The sequence below is a fragment of the Tachysurus vachellii genome, chromosome 17 (genome assembly GCF_030014155.1).
Source record: "Tachysurus vachellii isolate PV-2020 chromosome 17, HZAU_Pvac_v1, whole genome shotgun sequence".
In the NCBI taxonomy this organism is placed as follows: domain Eukaryota; kingdom Metazoa; phylum Chordata; class Actinopteri; order Siluriformes; family Bagridae; genus Tachysurus; species Tachysurus vachellii.
The window spans coordinates 3,512,501-3,527,500 of record NC_083476.1 but is presented as its reverse complement, the minus strand read 5'-3'; the positions used below and the strand labels follow the sequence as shown (position 1 = coordinate 3,527,500).

The following is a 15,000-nucleotide window of genomic DNA, read 5'->3' as shown; positions in this document are numbered from 1 at the left end:
CGATAAACAAAATAATTGGAAAGGTCCAGAAAGTAACTGAGCCTGTAATGAAAGATCGTTATTCCCAGTGCTACTCGTTGTATAATCCTCACGCGTCCCGAGGCTACAAAATTCATTATTAGGATGTTTGTTTTGGTCTTCTTGGTTCTTTTTTTTTTTTTTTAATTTGATTAGCCATCGCGTTTAGGCGCTTTCTAAACGAGCCCTGTAGACTATTTAATTAGACGCCATACGACGTTGCTGCGCCGTTAAGCAGTTTGTCCTCGGTTATAGGTTTTTCCCCCCGACTTTGTAAATAAACCTGTAAGTGCGAAACATTTTTCAACTCTATGTGAATTAAAAACAGAGCAATAAGAATCAGCTGTATGTGTTTGTCAGGAACGACCTGCGACACGCCTCGTTTTCTTGTGTGATACGAGTTAAAAAATAAAAGGAAAATTCTATACAGAATATCTGTTTATCGAATGAGACGTGAGTGAGTGGAGCTTTTCAAATAGATTGTGTAGAAAGGTTGTGTGAAAACGCAGTAAAGAAACAGCAGACGTGCGGACGGTGACGAGGGGTTAATAAGGACAAAGTTATAAACTTAATTGCTAAACTAATAATAAAAGTTAACAATAGGGACAAAGTCTAAGAACGACTAATGAAGAAACACACACACACACACACACACACACACACACACCACTGACACTCAAATCACTGACTCGGCTTCTGTAACCAACAGTTAACTCTTCTGATAAAAGATAAAATAGCTCACAAATGGACTTCCTTCACTGTGAATGGATTTCTTTCTCTTTTCAGATCAGGCGGTGAAAGAGGGAGGCCGTGTCTAATTGACGATCGGGGAAGTGAAGGAGACAGCGTTGTCAGCAGGGCGTCTCGGGGCCAGGGGTCCCCAACATCTGCCTGTCGCTTTTTTTATACAGGCTTTGTTGGTGCGGCACAGACAGCAGACGGTGAAGCCGGCCAAATGCTCTTGGATGAAAATGGCATCTTTGTACCATGGAGCTGCTCTGACGCTGTTACATTAAGTTATAATGATGGGGGAAAAAAAAAAAAGTCTCATGAACCTTTTCTGTGGCCGGCGGCCAAACAGGAAAATCAGCTGCGAGTGCTTGAGTCGAATGACCAAATATCAGATCGTTTCGCACCTCATTATATTATGAAAACAGCATGACTTAAAACTACTCACTACTACACAACACTGTATAGCTGAGTGTGTGTGGTCACGTGACCGTGTGTTTATTATGCCTCCATTTCCTGTTAGAATAAGCTCCATAACCGGCGAGATGTTCGTTTGGCTCGAAGAGCGCCTTAAGCAAACGACGCACATGACTGATAAAGCAGCCACGATTGCGCGTGTGTGTAGGTCAAGGTCTGGCCTGTTATGGGCCGTTGTATAGAAACCGATCGTGCGAACGAATAAGCAAAGTCTCGGCATTTGTTCATGACATTTAACAAACGCTATCAAATAGCGGCCGCACGGCAGAGACACAAATGTTACGTTAACGCTGGAAAACGCCGGCCTGCATCCTAAGCGTGAAGAGCGGGCTAACGTTCCTGAACGACTTTAGATCATATCACTCGATACGGCGTGTATTATACATAAGGAACAGGATACGGTTAAAATTAGATCGTCGTGTGCCGGGTGTGAGCTGTTACTCTAGAAACGATAACATCTCAGAAAAAGAGCGTTAATAGAAACCTCCCTGGAACTAGCGTCAGAGCTAACAGTAACACAAAATCAACACTCAACACCTTCTGACCAATCAGAATCCAGAAATCAACAGCGCTGTGGTATACAATGAAACACAACACCATTTATCTTTGTTTAAACACACCCACACACACACACACACACACAGTTTGCTTTATTCCCTTCTGTGCATAAGCACACATACCCACACAATAGAGTTTTCCTGAGCATCTCCCAAGCGCCCACACACACACACACACACACACACACACACACAAAAAATACCTTCCACCTATTCTCTACAACTTTTTTTACCCTGGTCACGTACACAGAACATTTGGGTGTGTATTCCAAAAATATTCTAAAAATAATATCCTGATACCTTTTTTTACACACTAATAATGCCTTTTTTTTTTTTTTTTTTTTTTTAAAAGAACACATTCCAAAAATTCTACATACGACACATTCAAACAAATAAATTCTTTGAAGTCTCTGATGTAGCCACGTAATATAAATGACTAAATATCACGATATATTTTTTATTTAACCGATGGACTGATGTGGTTGTCGTATTTTCCAGAAGAAAGCATTTTTTTTCCTGGGAGGAAAAAAAAGTAGTTTTAATCTGTCGAGATCCGAGTGCGATCAGCCAATCGCAGAACGCCGTCTTCGTGCTTACGGATGTAGAAGAGGGCGGACGGCGCTGCTGCTGCATCGGGTCGACTTGACAGGAATCCTAACGCCGTCTCAGATGCCGTTATTCTTTATTCTTTTTAAATGCACATCCAGAACCGTAACTCGCAATAACACCGTGAGGTATTTTTCTCTGCTGTGTTTCGAGCCTGCTGAGGCCAGGCTGGCGGTAGCCTGTTTGTAATGCCGTACAGCAGCAGGTTTGGATGAGGACCAGCAGGAAGATGAAGGCTTCAGGGGAGAAAGATTAATGAATCCAGACTCTGCAGTTCATCATCTCAAAAGGCTGTTCCAGAAGTGCTGGTCAGACCCAATGTTATTCCACGTCCGTGTGAACCTCCACGCTCTACAAGGTCAAGAGGACGCTGGTCGGTCGAGGAGTTTATTAATGCAACGGATTTAAGATTCCTATTACGTTTACGCTGTCCTTGAACTCAAAACTATAATCAGATGAGTGTTGGGGTTGGTTTTGTTTAGGATTTATGGGATATACCGTTAACTGTAAAGTTCTTTATCAGGTTATTGTCCTGGCAGAGATGTTTATTCAGATTACTGGAGCTGTAAAAGGTGAAAGTGCAGGCTGTCTCAACACTCGAAGGGAAAGACCTTCTTATTCGAAGCGTCTTGTGTTTGCTTTGACAACAAGGAAATGAATGTTTTTAATAATTCAAATGTAGCACCGGTCTTTACACATATACACTGGGTAGATGTAGTGAAAACATCAAGGGCTTGAGCGCAGAAAAGCTTTATGGGAAAAAGATTGGTGGAGGCTGCCAAGTGTTACAGAGCAGTGGAGAAATGCGTCAGTCGTGCACACACACACACACACACACACACACACACACACACACACACACACACACACACACACACACACACACACACACACACACTCTCACACACACACTCTCCGCTGGGTGCTATCTGAAGACTAATGAAAAAGGAAATAAAATGCCTTTTTTTGTTTTTTTTTTTTGTTCTCGCTCGGTTGCAGGACTCGAAATCCGCTCCGTCCCGTATGAGCAGTTAGGGTCCGAAACAAAGCTTCAATCCCGTGTCGTAAAGGAAGAAGTTAAATTATTGTGCTGGCTTCGCTGGAATTTATATCTGGTGCTTCTGTAAAAATAAACATTTATAGAAAGTAAAAAAGAATAAAAGAAAAAAAAAGAAAGGAAGAAAAAAATGCCGCATATAAAACACCTGCGCTCAGTTGCGCCCGCGTGGTGATTAACACTTGACAATTAAACTACAGTGTTAATCTGACATACGCTGCAAAAGTTTGAGTCCCCTAGAGAAAAACCCGCATCTATTTCACCGTTCGTCTAAAAATAAAACGACTGTGTACAGAGACAACAATCTGAAGCGTGAAGCGAAATTCACAGAAAATAATGAAACGATGGAGCCAAAGCAAGGATGACATCTGGAAGAGATACGTGAAGACTGACGACAGAGAGGATTTTACAACTGAGAAGCAGACGAAACCAAACTGTATTAGCTAGTTCACCAGGTGAAGGAAAGTTCTAGGCTCAGAACCTAGAGTCTCTTCTTCTTCCTCTTTCTGTTTTTCACATTAGTCATCTGTTTCCACTTCCTCAGCATCCTTTACTCTCACACCAGTTACCTTCATGTCCTCATTTAACACATCCATATATCTCCTCTTTCACCTTCCACTTGACCTCTTACCTGGCAGCTTCATCTCCAACATCCTTCTACCAATATAACCATCTCCCTCCTCTGTACACGTCCAAACCATCTCAATCTAGCCTCTCTGTGTCCGTCCCCAAAACAGCCAACCTCGGTCCATCCTCGTCACTCCTAAAGAGAACCTCAACATCGTCTTTAACCCATACGGCAGAGCTGCTCTCACTACTGTCTTCTACACCTTCCCCCCCACTAGCGAGTAGAGCTTTAATAACCAACTCGTTACGTAGTGACATGTGGAGCTTCATAAGAACTTTATAACCTTTGTGCTTTCCTGTTACAAGTCACCACATTACTGCGGAAAATTTTAGCTATGACCTTAGATTGATGGAGTATAAACATTAATAACGCATTAGTCTGGTGGAGTTAGCAAGACAGTTCGACTCGATATGAGAGAGTTTTATGAGTCACTGTTTTAAAAATAAAATCCATAAACTTTTAGGTTTTTAATGGATCCATCTGCATGCCATGCAATAAGGATGATGAGGATCTTGAAGCAGTGGATCTCCTGCACGCTCTGCATCGAGCCCCCGGTGCGTCATAGCAGATGGACGCGGACTGGAAAATAAAAGCCTAATGGCGAGTCCGTATGCCAGAACACGCTGTGCACTCGATCGCTGTAAGCAGACGTAACCGTCGGTAGGCTCGAAGGACATCTGCATCGCTTCCTACACAAGAACAAGACAAAGTTTGTGTGGTTCGTTCTTTTAAATAAACGCAATTTCTTGCACGGCCGTTTCAGAACTAGTACTAATAATTAAAGAAAGATTTTTAGGAATATTACGAGTCTTCTCCAAACACTGACATTTTTTATTTATTTTTTTTTTTTATTAAATATTCAGACTTTTTCCTCAAAACATTACAACATCCTTTTTGAAATATTACAACATTCTCTTTAGAAGATACGGTGGAAAAAAAAGTTGAAATATTTAAAAAAAAAATTTTTATATTATATATTATTATATTATTTATATTTTTTTATTATAAAAAAAAAAGTTATCGACGCAGCGCGTCACACTGGTGTCTAAATTATGTTTAAAAGTCAAACATAAGAAATAAAAACTTTAGTTTTGCGCTAGTCAGTAAAACGCAGGGCTTACGATCGGATTTGTTCGTCAGAGGCTACGGACAAAAAAAAAATTCTAAACTAAACAGAGACTAGAAGAGGAAATCTGAATCGTCCACCACACGAAGAGGTTATGATGTGGGATATTTATCACTTTCATATATTTCCTCCTGTTTCTATCCTACTGTATGTATTGGAGTGTATTTATGATAAAAAAGGAACATCTTTAAACCCTGCTACAATAAAAGCTTCATGTTTCAAATGTTTTGTTTTCTTCAGTTCACCTTTAATAACGTTTCGTCTGGACGTTTCACGGACAAAACGGAGATTTTCCGCGGATCGAGGCGTGACCTGTGAGCGAGGAAACTGCTCTTAAGAAGAAAGGAGGATTGGGTCAAAGCCTAAACTAAACATAAGCACTAGATGCAGGCAGACAGAGCCACGCCCACAGACGTGACCCCTGTGACATCCAGCGTTTCAGCGCATTCTTCAGCTCGACGCCTCCTCGCATGTCCTCCTCACATGGGTGTGTTTCCCGAGCTCTCTGATAGTCTTCCAATCTGGATGCTCGTGGTTTTGGGGGAAGGTTTCCACAGCAGAGTCTGTGCAGAGAAAAGCCGGAAGGATGGAGGCCTGAGGAAATCCTCCAGCAGTTATGCCTAACATATTTAGGGACTTTTTTTTTCTGTTGTCACTAATAGAAAGTAGAGCAAATGGAAGTGCGACGAAAGGTCCGCTGAAGACAGCCTTTAGGCTCACAGCTCACGTCTAACAGACAGCTTCCCCTCAATCACACACAATCATCTGTTTCTCCTGATTTCCCCGAATGAGGCTGTTTTTTCGATTGTTGTTTGTTTTTTTCTCCTAAATCCCGTCACGCATCATCTCTTTCATTACACCCCAGGCTCGCTGATGCCATGTTTCGCAAACTTCTTCCTATTTTAATAAGAAAAGCTGCTCTGTAATCCTACCTGCTGTTACAGCGGCTCTTCTTTACGTGCAGGAAATTGGTTTCGCAGACGCCATCCATCAAGATCGGACACGATACCCCATTAACCGAATAAAAGTAAAATCAGAACGCGTATTTGTGAGACATTTTTGTCTACATTCTAAACGCTGAAATCTAATATCACAGTAACGGCTTATGCTTTTTTACAATATTAGAAAAAAAAAAAACAAACAGACTGAAATCTGCTAGCCCTAGCAGTCACGTCTTGAGGACGTCTTTAATATCGTCCTGAACGGCGGGATCTCTCCGGAAGAGACGCGGCCGAACGTGCCGTGTGTGTTTGGCGAATCATAGAAAAATTCATTTCGGTGTTTGTCCACATGGAATCAAATAATCACATCAGTGTGAGACGATTACACAGTGTGATTATTCCTCGTGTTTCAGTGGTGATCATCTAGTCCCCTTCGCAAAAATGCCCTTTCCATACAGAGAGGAAAAAAAAGAATTAAACCTTCCGTATTAAATCATGACACCGGTATTTCTGCTATACGTCGTACGTGTGTATCGTAAAATACCGTGAAATATTACTAACGTTAACAGTACACGAACACTTGAAGTTGTCGTGATATTTTTAGCTGTGGTTTTATTCTGCATGTTTCCTTCTGAAACAGAAAGTCCTGGTGACGTCAACGCATCAAATGTTTAATACCTGTTTACATGAAATCTGTTAACTGCCTTGATGGTCAGGTTGGATCAAACAACTACTAACTCCATCCTAAAATATGATGTATGGTGTGCTTACACACACACACACACACACACACACACACACACACACACACACACACACACACAATCTCTTGGATGTCACTGGTTTGCATCTCTGGGTTCGGGTTGCTACATATTTGCCTACCTGTCACACTGATGCACTCGGACTGAGAAGTAAAATGGAAATCACGCTGGATTTCCATCTGGAACATCAGTCTGATCAGGACTGTTACAGAACCCCTGTGTTTAGGGTTTTCCTCTAAACAGGAAACGTTCCACACTGCCTGCATGCTACAGAGCGCTTTGATTAAATCAAATACGGCCCGCCGAGACGCACGTGATGATAACACGCGGATATTAACGTTCAGTGTTCCTGCCGAAAGCACGGTCTGAATTAAAAAATCGCATCAAAACGTCTGTTACCTTCGTGTCTGGACTGGGCAGGTGCGTTTGTGTGTGACGGTGAAAATTTTGACGTATCCATGGAAATATATATATATATATATATATATATTCGGTATATATATATTATGTATATATATATATATATATATTCGGTAAGTATTATGGGATGTTCACCAACCAAACAGCGCGTCACGTCGCCACACTAGAGGATCGTTTTGTTTTTTTTTCCCCCTTCAGCTTGCTTTGAATACATGCGGCATTAATAAAAACCCCAACACAGAAGATAAGCTTAGGTTGTGAGGAAAGAATAACGTATTACATCCAGAGCACCGAGAGTCAGAGCTGAGAACTGAACAGCGCTGTGTCGTGATCACGTACGGTCGCTGTTACTACGTGGGATGTGAAGAACGCGTCGCTTTTAGAAACCTATAATCCGGATCGGTGTAACTTGTGGCTGCTTTTTAAATATCTATCGAACGTGACGCCGAGTAGGGAAAAAAAGTCACAGTGGCTATTTTAAAGCTGGTTTGAAATATAGGGAGAGTAGACAAGGAAGCGACAGGAACAGGGAGGAAACCAGCCCTCCCTTATGCTGCTGTCCGTTACATTAGTTTGCATGATTAACTCTCACATCCTCTGCCCCTCCTCACAGAATCAATAAACAGGAGGGTTTCTGCACAACAGGCTCGAATGTTGCAACCCTACCTGTGTCCCTTTCCTTTCCCCAGCCAATTAGGAGATTTGATCAATACTACTCAGTAATGGGATATTGGCTGGCGTTGCTCGGAAATTCCGCAACGTGCCGAATCGAGTACCGTAAAAAAAAAAAAAAAGGTGTGCTACAGAGAGACAATCATATCTCGTTTGTTCGTTTGAGGAGATAGTGAGCAAATATTAAGAAGCTTATCTTGTGAGAGTTTGCAGTGGTTAGGAACCACTGAGAGAACTGTTTGCTTCTCCTGATCTTATCGTCGTCAGTCTCCTCCTCGACTAGAAGCTCTCATTAATCCACGACTAGAGAGTCCGCACACACACACACACACACACACGCACGCAAGCCAAACCCTGTACATTGTGCTGCATAACATTTACAGCAGAAAGCCCAGAAGCTCAAACAAACACATCCAGACCATCTAAAACAAATAAATAAAAAGATTTGTCTTATTTCTCGGTTCGTCTGCATGTTAAGATCCTAGAACAAAATTCTCACAGATGGAGCTTGTTTTTTTGTTTTGTTTTTTTACGAGCGTCGGCTTCGCAAATGGGTTTGTTCTCCATTTTTCTAACAGAATGTCACTTAAGACAGAAACGGCTTCTGGAAATCCTGCTGCGAAAGCATCTTATCGTGAACTAGACACTAATGCGTGTGACTATAAAGGACTAATAAAAAAAAAAAATAAAAAAATACAGTAATAACGTGGGCCTGATGGCGGTTTCGGCTTCCACCAGTAAAGGGACGAGACGGAGACGTAACCGAGACATTCTATCATGAGCGACTGTTGCTATTATATATCATACGGAGAGAATCTGAAACCCCTGAACTGCACATAAACACATCAACACACAAACACACAGCAGAACCAGAAGGTTTATTCCTGCTGCGCTGAATAGGAAACGGTTTCGAGTTTTAGACTGCTGAATGATAAACTGCTCCCGAAGGGCTGGCAAACGATTTCATTACGGAACGTCAATTAGGGTCGTCGAAGTGAGAAGAAATGATATCATTTAAAAGTAAGACACCGAAGTGCGATATCAAGACTTAAACCTGGGTATAAGATAAGATAACATTTATTGATTCCTGATGGAAAACTATAAGGAAGTCCTTAGTTTGTTTTGTTTGTTTTTTTAAGGGGTTGCCATGACGCGACGTGACGCGTTCTTCATTCGAGTCTCCTTCTACAGCAAACAGGACGGACTGAGCGACTGCTCCTTATAGCTCAGTATTCTGACACACTCGCTGAATCACACCAGCACAAACACAGCTGGAGACGAAGCACAAATACGTTAGTTATCCTTCTGGGCAAGTGAAAGCTCCAGTGTGCTGTCAGTTTGTTAGGTTTGTCCCAAAAAAAGGCTTTGTGACATGATAATTACGTGCATTCGTACGAATATGGAACCCGTTCTCCAATCGGTGTGTCCCCACCACACCCCCACCCCCACCCCCACAGGACACAGTGTGTCTATTCAAATTACCACCACGAGTAGCCACCAATTTCCTCCTCTCCTAAATCATATTAACTTTCCCCGGCCACGACGTGACCGGACGGCCCAGAAAGTTGTCCTAACGAGTGCGGTAAATGAAATCATTTACACCCAGCTGCCACAGGTCAAAGGTGAAGCGCATACAAAACAGCTAGATTGAATTACTCAAGACTTCTTCGGGATTGCTCCAGACTCCGGTAACGAGAAATGGACTTCGGACAGGATTAAGAGACAGAGCTAAAAAGTGCTTTCTGGACAAACAGGATAAATATTACAAATCCTTAACGTCTCAACAGGCACAGCGTTCACTATTAAGGCTCTATAATCACGCTATACGTTGAACTGCTCATGAGGAACCTCGACACGACAAAGACGCTCTGCTTTGTTTATAAATGATGATTATAGCAGTTGCTGTTGATATAAAACAAAAAAAAATAGCTTCTGTATTTTAAGTCGACGTGAAGGATTCGTGGCCGAGGATTTGTTTTAGTACACAGGCGACAAAAAAAAAAAAACATCCTCGAAATCCTAAATCCCGATGGAATCTGTTCAATCCTATTATCCCAATACACAAACAAAGTCAGAGCTGGATGTATTGCATCCTGTCAGATTAGCTTACGCCTTGTTTACCACTTGTCCGTGAGTCATAGCCGGAAGGTCTGGGATTTTGTTTTGTTTGTTTGTTTGTTTAATTACGTCGGTGCTGGTTATGACAATACACCAAATATACTTTATAAATAATGTCAACTTCGACCTAACATTAGAGATCTGTGACACAGGATCTGTATCTAGCGCACGCTTGTAAATAACGAGTAAATGCCGGCTGTATGTTTATAAAATCGATCGGTCCTGAGACGCTGAAACGTCTCAGACGCTATTTCTTATAATAGACTTTGAGTTCTATACGCGTTCCTCACAGCTCCTAACCATAGCTTATATTATTCACTCAAATGCATCGGTCATCAGCTAACCATTAAAATAAAATAAAGTGGTCGAAATCTCAAGTGTTGCTTGCAAATTTGGTCATTTTAGCAAATCAGATATAAAAATGGAGCATAAAATAATGTAAAGTACTCTGCATTATTTATCAAACTGAGGAATCCTGGTGTAACATGGAAGAACAAAGCCCGAGGGAAAGACGTCAGAGACGATTCAGAGGGGAAAGCGGCTTGATATGGCGGATAAATCAGACTCGCCGACTTGTAAAATAAAATCTAGTTTCACTGCGGAGAAGCTTACGAGCGTTATGAACACATCTGTCTCGCCAACAGAGAAGGCTGTAAAAATAAGAAATACAGAACGAAAGCATTATGCTAAACAAGCAGGCTTCCTGCGTGTGCCCTGTGGGTCTAGTGGAGCGCAAAAAGAGGTTGAGCTAAATGCAACAAATTAGCTGTAGCGAAAGAGGAAAGAGAAGGGTGTGTGTTCCCAGAAGCCCTGCAGTCACAGGGGAGGGGGAGAAGAAAGAGAAGACGTGTTCCCAGAGCTAGATGGAGTCTGGAAACACAGGTATCAAAACACGTGGTTGTGTGTGGTATGCACCAAAACACACACACACACACACACACACACAAACACACACACAGCTGCTGCATGAATCACGCCTCAGGCATTCACTACTGCCTTTCCACCAGGAAAAACAACATCAACAGATTCCATCACAAATCCCAGATCTGTCGCGCTCAGACAAATACGTTCGAGATGGTTATCCATCCGGCGCTCCCTGCGCTACCGTACAGCATCGGTGCCGGCTCGTACCGAGCAAACCCCGACACACCGTTCTCTAGCATACGACGCAAAGTTAGATTAAAACTTAAAACTAGGTTCGATATGATATTAAAGAAATAATCTGTGTATTTTCAACCTCTGTATCTCTGCCTGCTGTGTCAGCAGCAGAGGTACTGTTACCTCACCCAAGAATTTAGTCACGTCTCAATGTACCGAGATAAAACCACAAAAATCCAATGAGTCAGAACTCACTTACTGTTTAATGGTGGTCTGTGAAGTAAGAAGAAAATATTTAAATACACCAGATACCAAAAACATTTAATTTATATAATTTTCTGATAATTTCTCACTACACTTCCTTTAAACTTTTCTCCTACATCGACTGCCAAGTTTACAACACTAAGCTGAAAGCTTTGCCTTTCAAATACTATTCTTGGCACATCCTGGATAAATAAGATGATGGACTGAAGACCTCAGTGCTCGTTATAGCCGAGAGAAGGCACGACATCTCTGATTATCCATGTGATTGACAGCTACAGTGCAGAGCTTCTGTATTTTCTCTGGTGCTGTGAGCTGGGGAGATGTGCTCTCTTACGGCCTCCACACGCTGAGGACTGTTTAAATGAGACGCTGTGTTGGAACTGTAGAGCCTGGCAGCGCCTGATACCGACACTGGCCTCAGTGTCCATTCGTCGTGCCTCAGGACTGACGATCACAAGAGCTGGACAGGCAGCACTGTTTTTCATTCTGCAAAATGATACTTCAGAGTTGACCTTAGGTGTAGTGCATAGGTGTAGTCTATGGAGTGAAGTCTATAGAGGTCCACTAAAGGTGAAGTCTATGGATGTAGACTACAGGTAAAAGCTATGGGGAAAAGCTATGGGTAAAGTCCATGGGTAAGGTCTATGGGTAAGGTCTATGGGTAAGGTCTATGGGTAAAGTCCATGGGTAAAGTCCATGGGTAAAGTCCATGGGTAAAGTCCCTGGGTAAAGTCCCTGGGTAAAAGCTATGGGTAAAGTCCATGGGTAAAAGCTATGTGTAAAAGCTATGGGTAAAGTCCATGGGTAAAAGCTATGGGTAAAGTCCATGGGTAAAGTCCATGGGTAGAGTCCCTGGGTAAAAGCTATGGGTAAAGTCCATGGGTAAAGTCCATGGGTAGAGTCCCTGGGTAAAAGCTATGGGTAAAGTCCATGGGTAAAGTCCATGGGTAGAGTCCCTGGGTAAAAGCTATGGGTAAAGTCCATGGGTAAAAGCTATGTGTAAAGGCTATGGGTAAAGGCTATATGTGAAGTCTACGTGTATAGACAATGGGTAAGGTCTAGTAGTCTATAATTGTAGTCTACAGGATATTAGCATTATGTTGTTGGAAAATAATCAGCATGCAAATGCGTTTGTATTTTCAGTGTTATGGGGTACTAGCCCCCAAAAAACATAGTACTTTACCTTCACATGACTTGCCGGTATCTGCTGCCGTAGTGCAGCCGTCCAAATTATGACTTATGAGCTAATTAGCTAATTATAACCCCTTAGCATTTTAACTTACAACATCTTCGTCTCTGTTGTCCAGCAAGTACAATAATCCTGAGTCGCCAAACAGACACATGCAATAAATAAACCTGGCAGGATTAAAGGTCATCAGCCGATATGTGTTTTTGATTAGAGAGCTCGGGCTTGGAGAACTATCCGGGCTCCGGCATCAGAAAAACTTCCTACACGAACCAGCCGTGTAATCACTGAGCTGTGATTTAATAGAGGTCATAAAAAAGTCACTAGCGTGTATCAAAGCACGCGGTGACCTTTTGCAATCGTAAATCACACCACTGATTCGGTTTCCAGTCGTGTCCTTCCTCTCAGACTGTCACAGGAGCTCGGGGAGGACACTGGTGGATCTGGATGACGCTGGGGTTCCTCTGTTCGCTTAAGCCTTAAACATTAAACATTATTGTTCTCAGCAGCTCTGACAAAACTTTAGCCTGTAAAGCAAATCAGGTTGTTTTTTTTTTATGTTGAAATGATCATGTCTACAGTAACAGCTTACCCCAGAGACTTATACGGAGACTTATATTAATATACAAGTCTAATAATAAAAGAATTAAAAAATGTATTGTTGTGTAACTTAGAAGAGACAAATGTGTAATTGTCTTATTAAGGAATTGCATGAAGATTTAGCAGTTATAGAAGGAAGAAGTCTCATACGTCAGCGATCAACATGGGAACGTCATTAGGAGAGAGGACGCCGTATCGTACAGCATCGAGGCAACAAACTGCATGACCGACTTCATGTTTTGTCTAACATAAATGATTACAGGCATTAACTGCTCTTCTAGCTGTTTCACAACATTAAACATAGCTACAAATTTTTAAAAATACATCATTATTTAGGGGGGCACGGTGGCTTAGTGGTTAGCACGTTCGCCTCACACCTCCAGGGTCGGGGTTCGATTCCCGCCTCCACCTTGTGTGTGTGGAGTTTGCATGTTCTCCCCGTGCCTCGGGGGTTTCCTCCGGGTACTCCGGTTTCCTCCCCCGGTCCAAAGACATGCATGGTAGGTTGATTGGCATCTCTGGAAAATTGTCCCTAGTGTGTGTGATTGCGTGAGTGAATGAGTGTGTGTGTGTGTGTGTGTGTGTGTGTGCCCTGCGATGGGTTGGCACTCCGTCCAGGGTGTATCCTGCCTTGATGCCCGATGACGCCTGAGATAGGCACAGGCTCCCCGTGACCCGAGATAGTTCGGATAAGCGGTAGAAGATGAATGAATGACATCATTATTTAATAAATAAGTACCTTTCAGGACGTGCTGTTATCGAAGCGGTTAAAGTTAAAGTCAGTCCGCTTTGCTAATCCGTTGATTAATTTCCTAGAACGGATCGCCTCAGAGTGCTTTTCACAGCTTCACAGATCAAGATCTGCCCTTGAAATTTTAGAGCAATCTTAAACAAGAAATTACGCACGAGCCAAATTCTTCACATAGAATAGACATCTGACATTTGAGCTCACATTGACATGCAAAGAGTCTCGCTGCCTGAACAAGTTTAGCATGAGAAATCTCAGAGATTAATATTCAAGGGTAAAGACACCGATGTACGTATTAATGATAAATGTAAAGTTTGAGGTCAAATTTAATCTGTAATTATAAAGCGAATAATACGTTGATGACAAAATTGATCCAATTTAACCCCGCCTTTAATTCTACTCTTATTAAACAGGCTATTTCATACACGCTACAGACTTAGCGGCTAACAACATTTTGTTCTGATTTTTCAACTGAATAATAAAAAAAACAAGCGTGCGAACGAAAACGCAGCTCAAAAGCAAAGATCGTCTTTCTCTCGTATAAACAAGCACATGTGTACAAACTCACATTGTGATTGTTCTGTGGAAAAATATGAAAACTGAAAGTATTCCCCTTCTCACATTGGGATCCCTGGCAGGACATCGCATTCCACGAAACAGAAGCTGCGTGTTTTGAGGAGTTTTTTGTTCATGATTTTATGTTGACAAAGCCAAGCTTCCCCTGAGCATCCGCCTTCCACCGGGGCACCACCCCATCCCAAACACACACACACACACACACACAGTTCACTCATCGAGAGAGATCTGAGATGTTGCACTGCACGTACATACACTTCAACTTTTCACATACGTTTCAACTTTTTTTCAGTTCCACACGGTGCAGTTTTTTCAGTTCCCCACTCATTTGGGTTTCCTGCTACTGTCCAAAAACGTCTAAATTAGGTGAAAGTGAATGTGGAGATTCACAAAAGAGTGAGTGAGATAGCGAGTGAGT

At 42.2% G+C, this 15,000-nt stretch overlaps 1 protein-coding gene across 4 annotated transcripts in view; it reads right to left on the bottom strand.

Annotated features, from left to right (window-relative positions):
* The window catches only part of vav2 (vav 2 guanine nucleotide exchange factor), a 162,709-nt gene that overhangs the window by 145,506 nt on the left and 2,203 nt on the right, over positions 1-15,000 (bottom strand). The window lies entirely within an intron of this gene.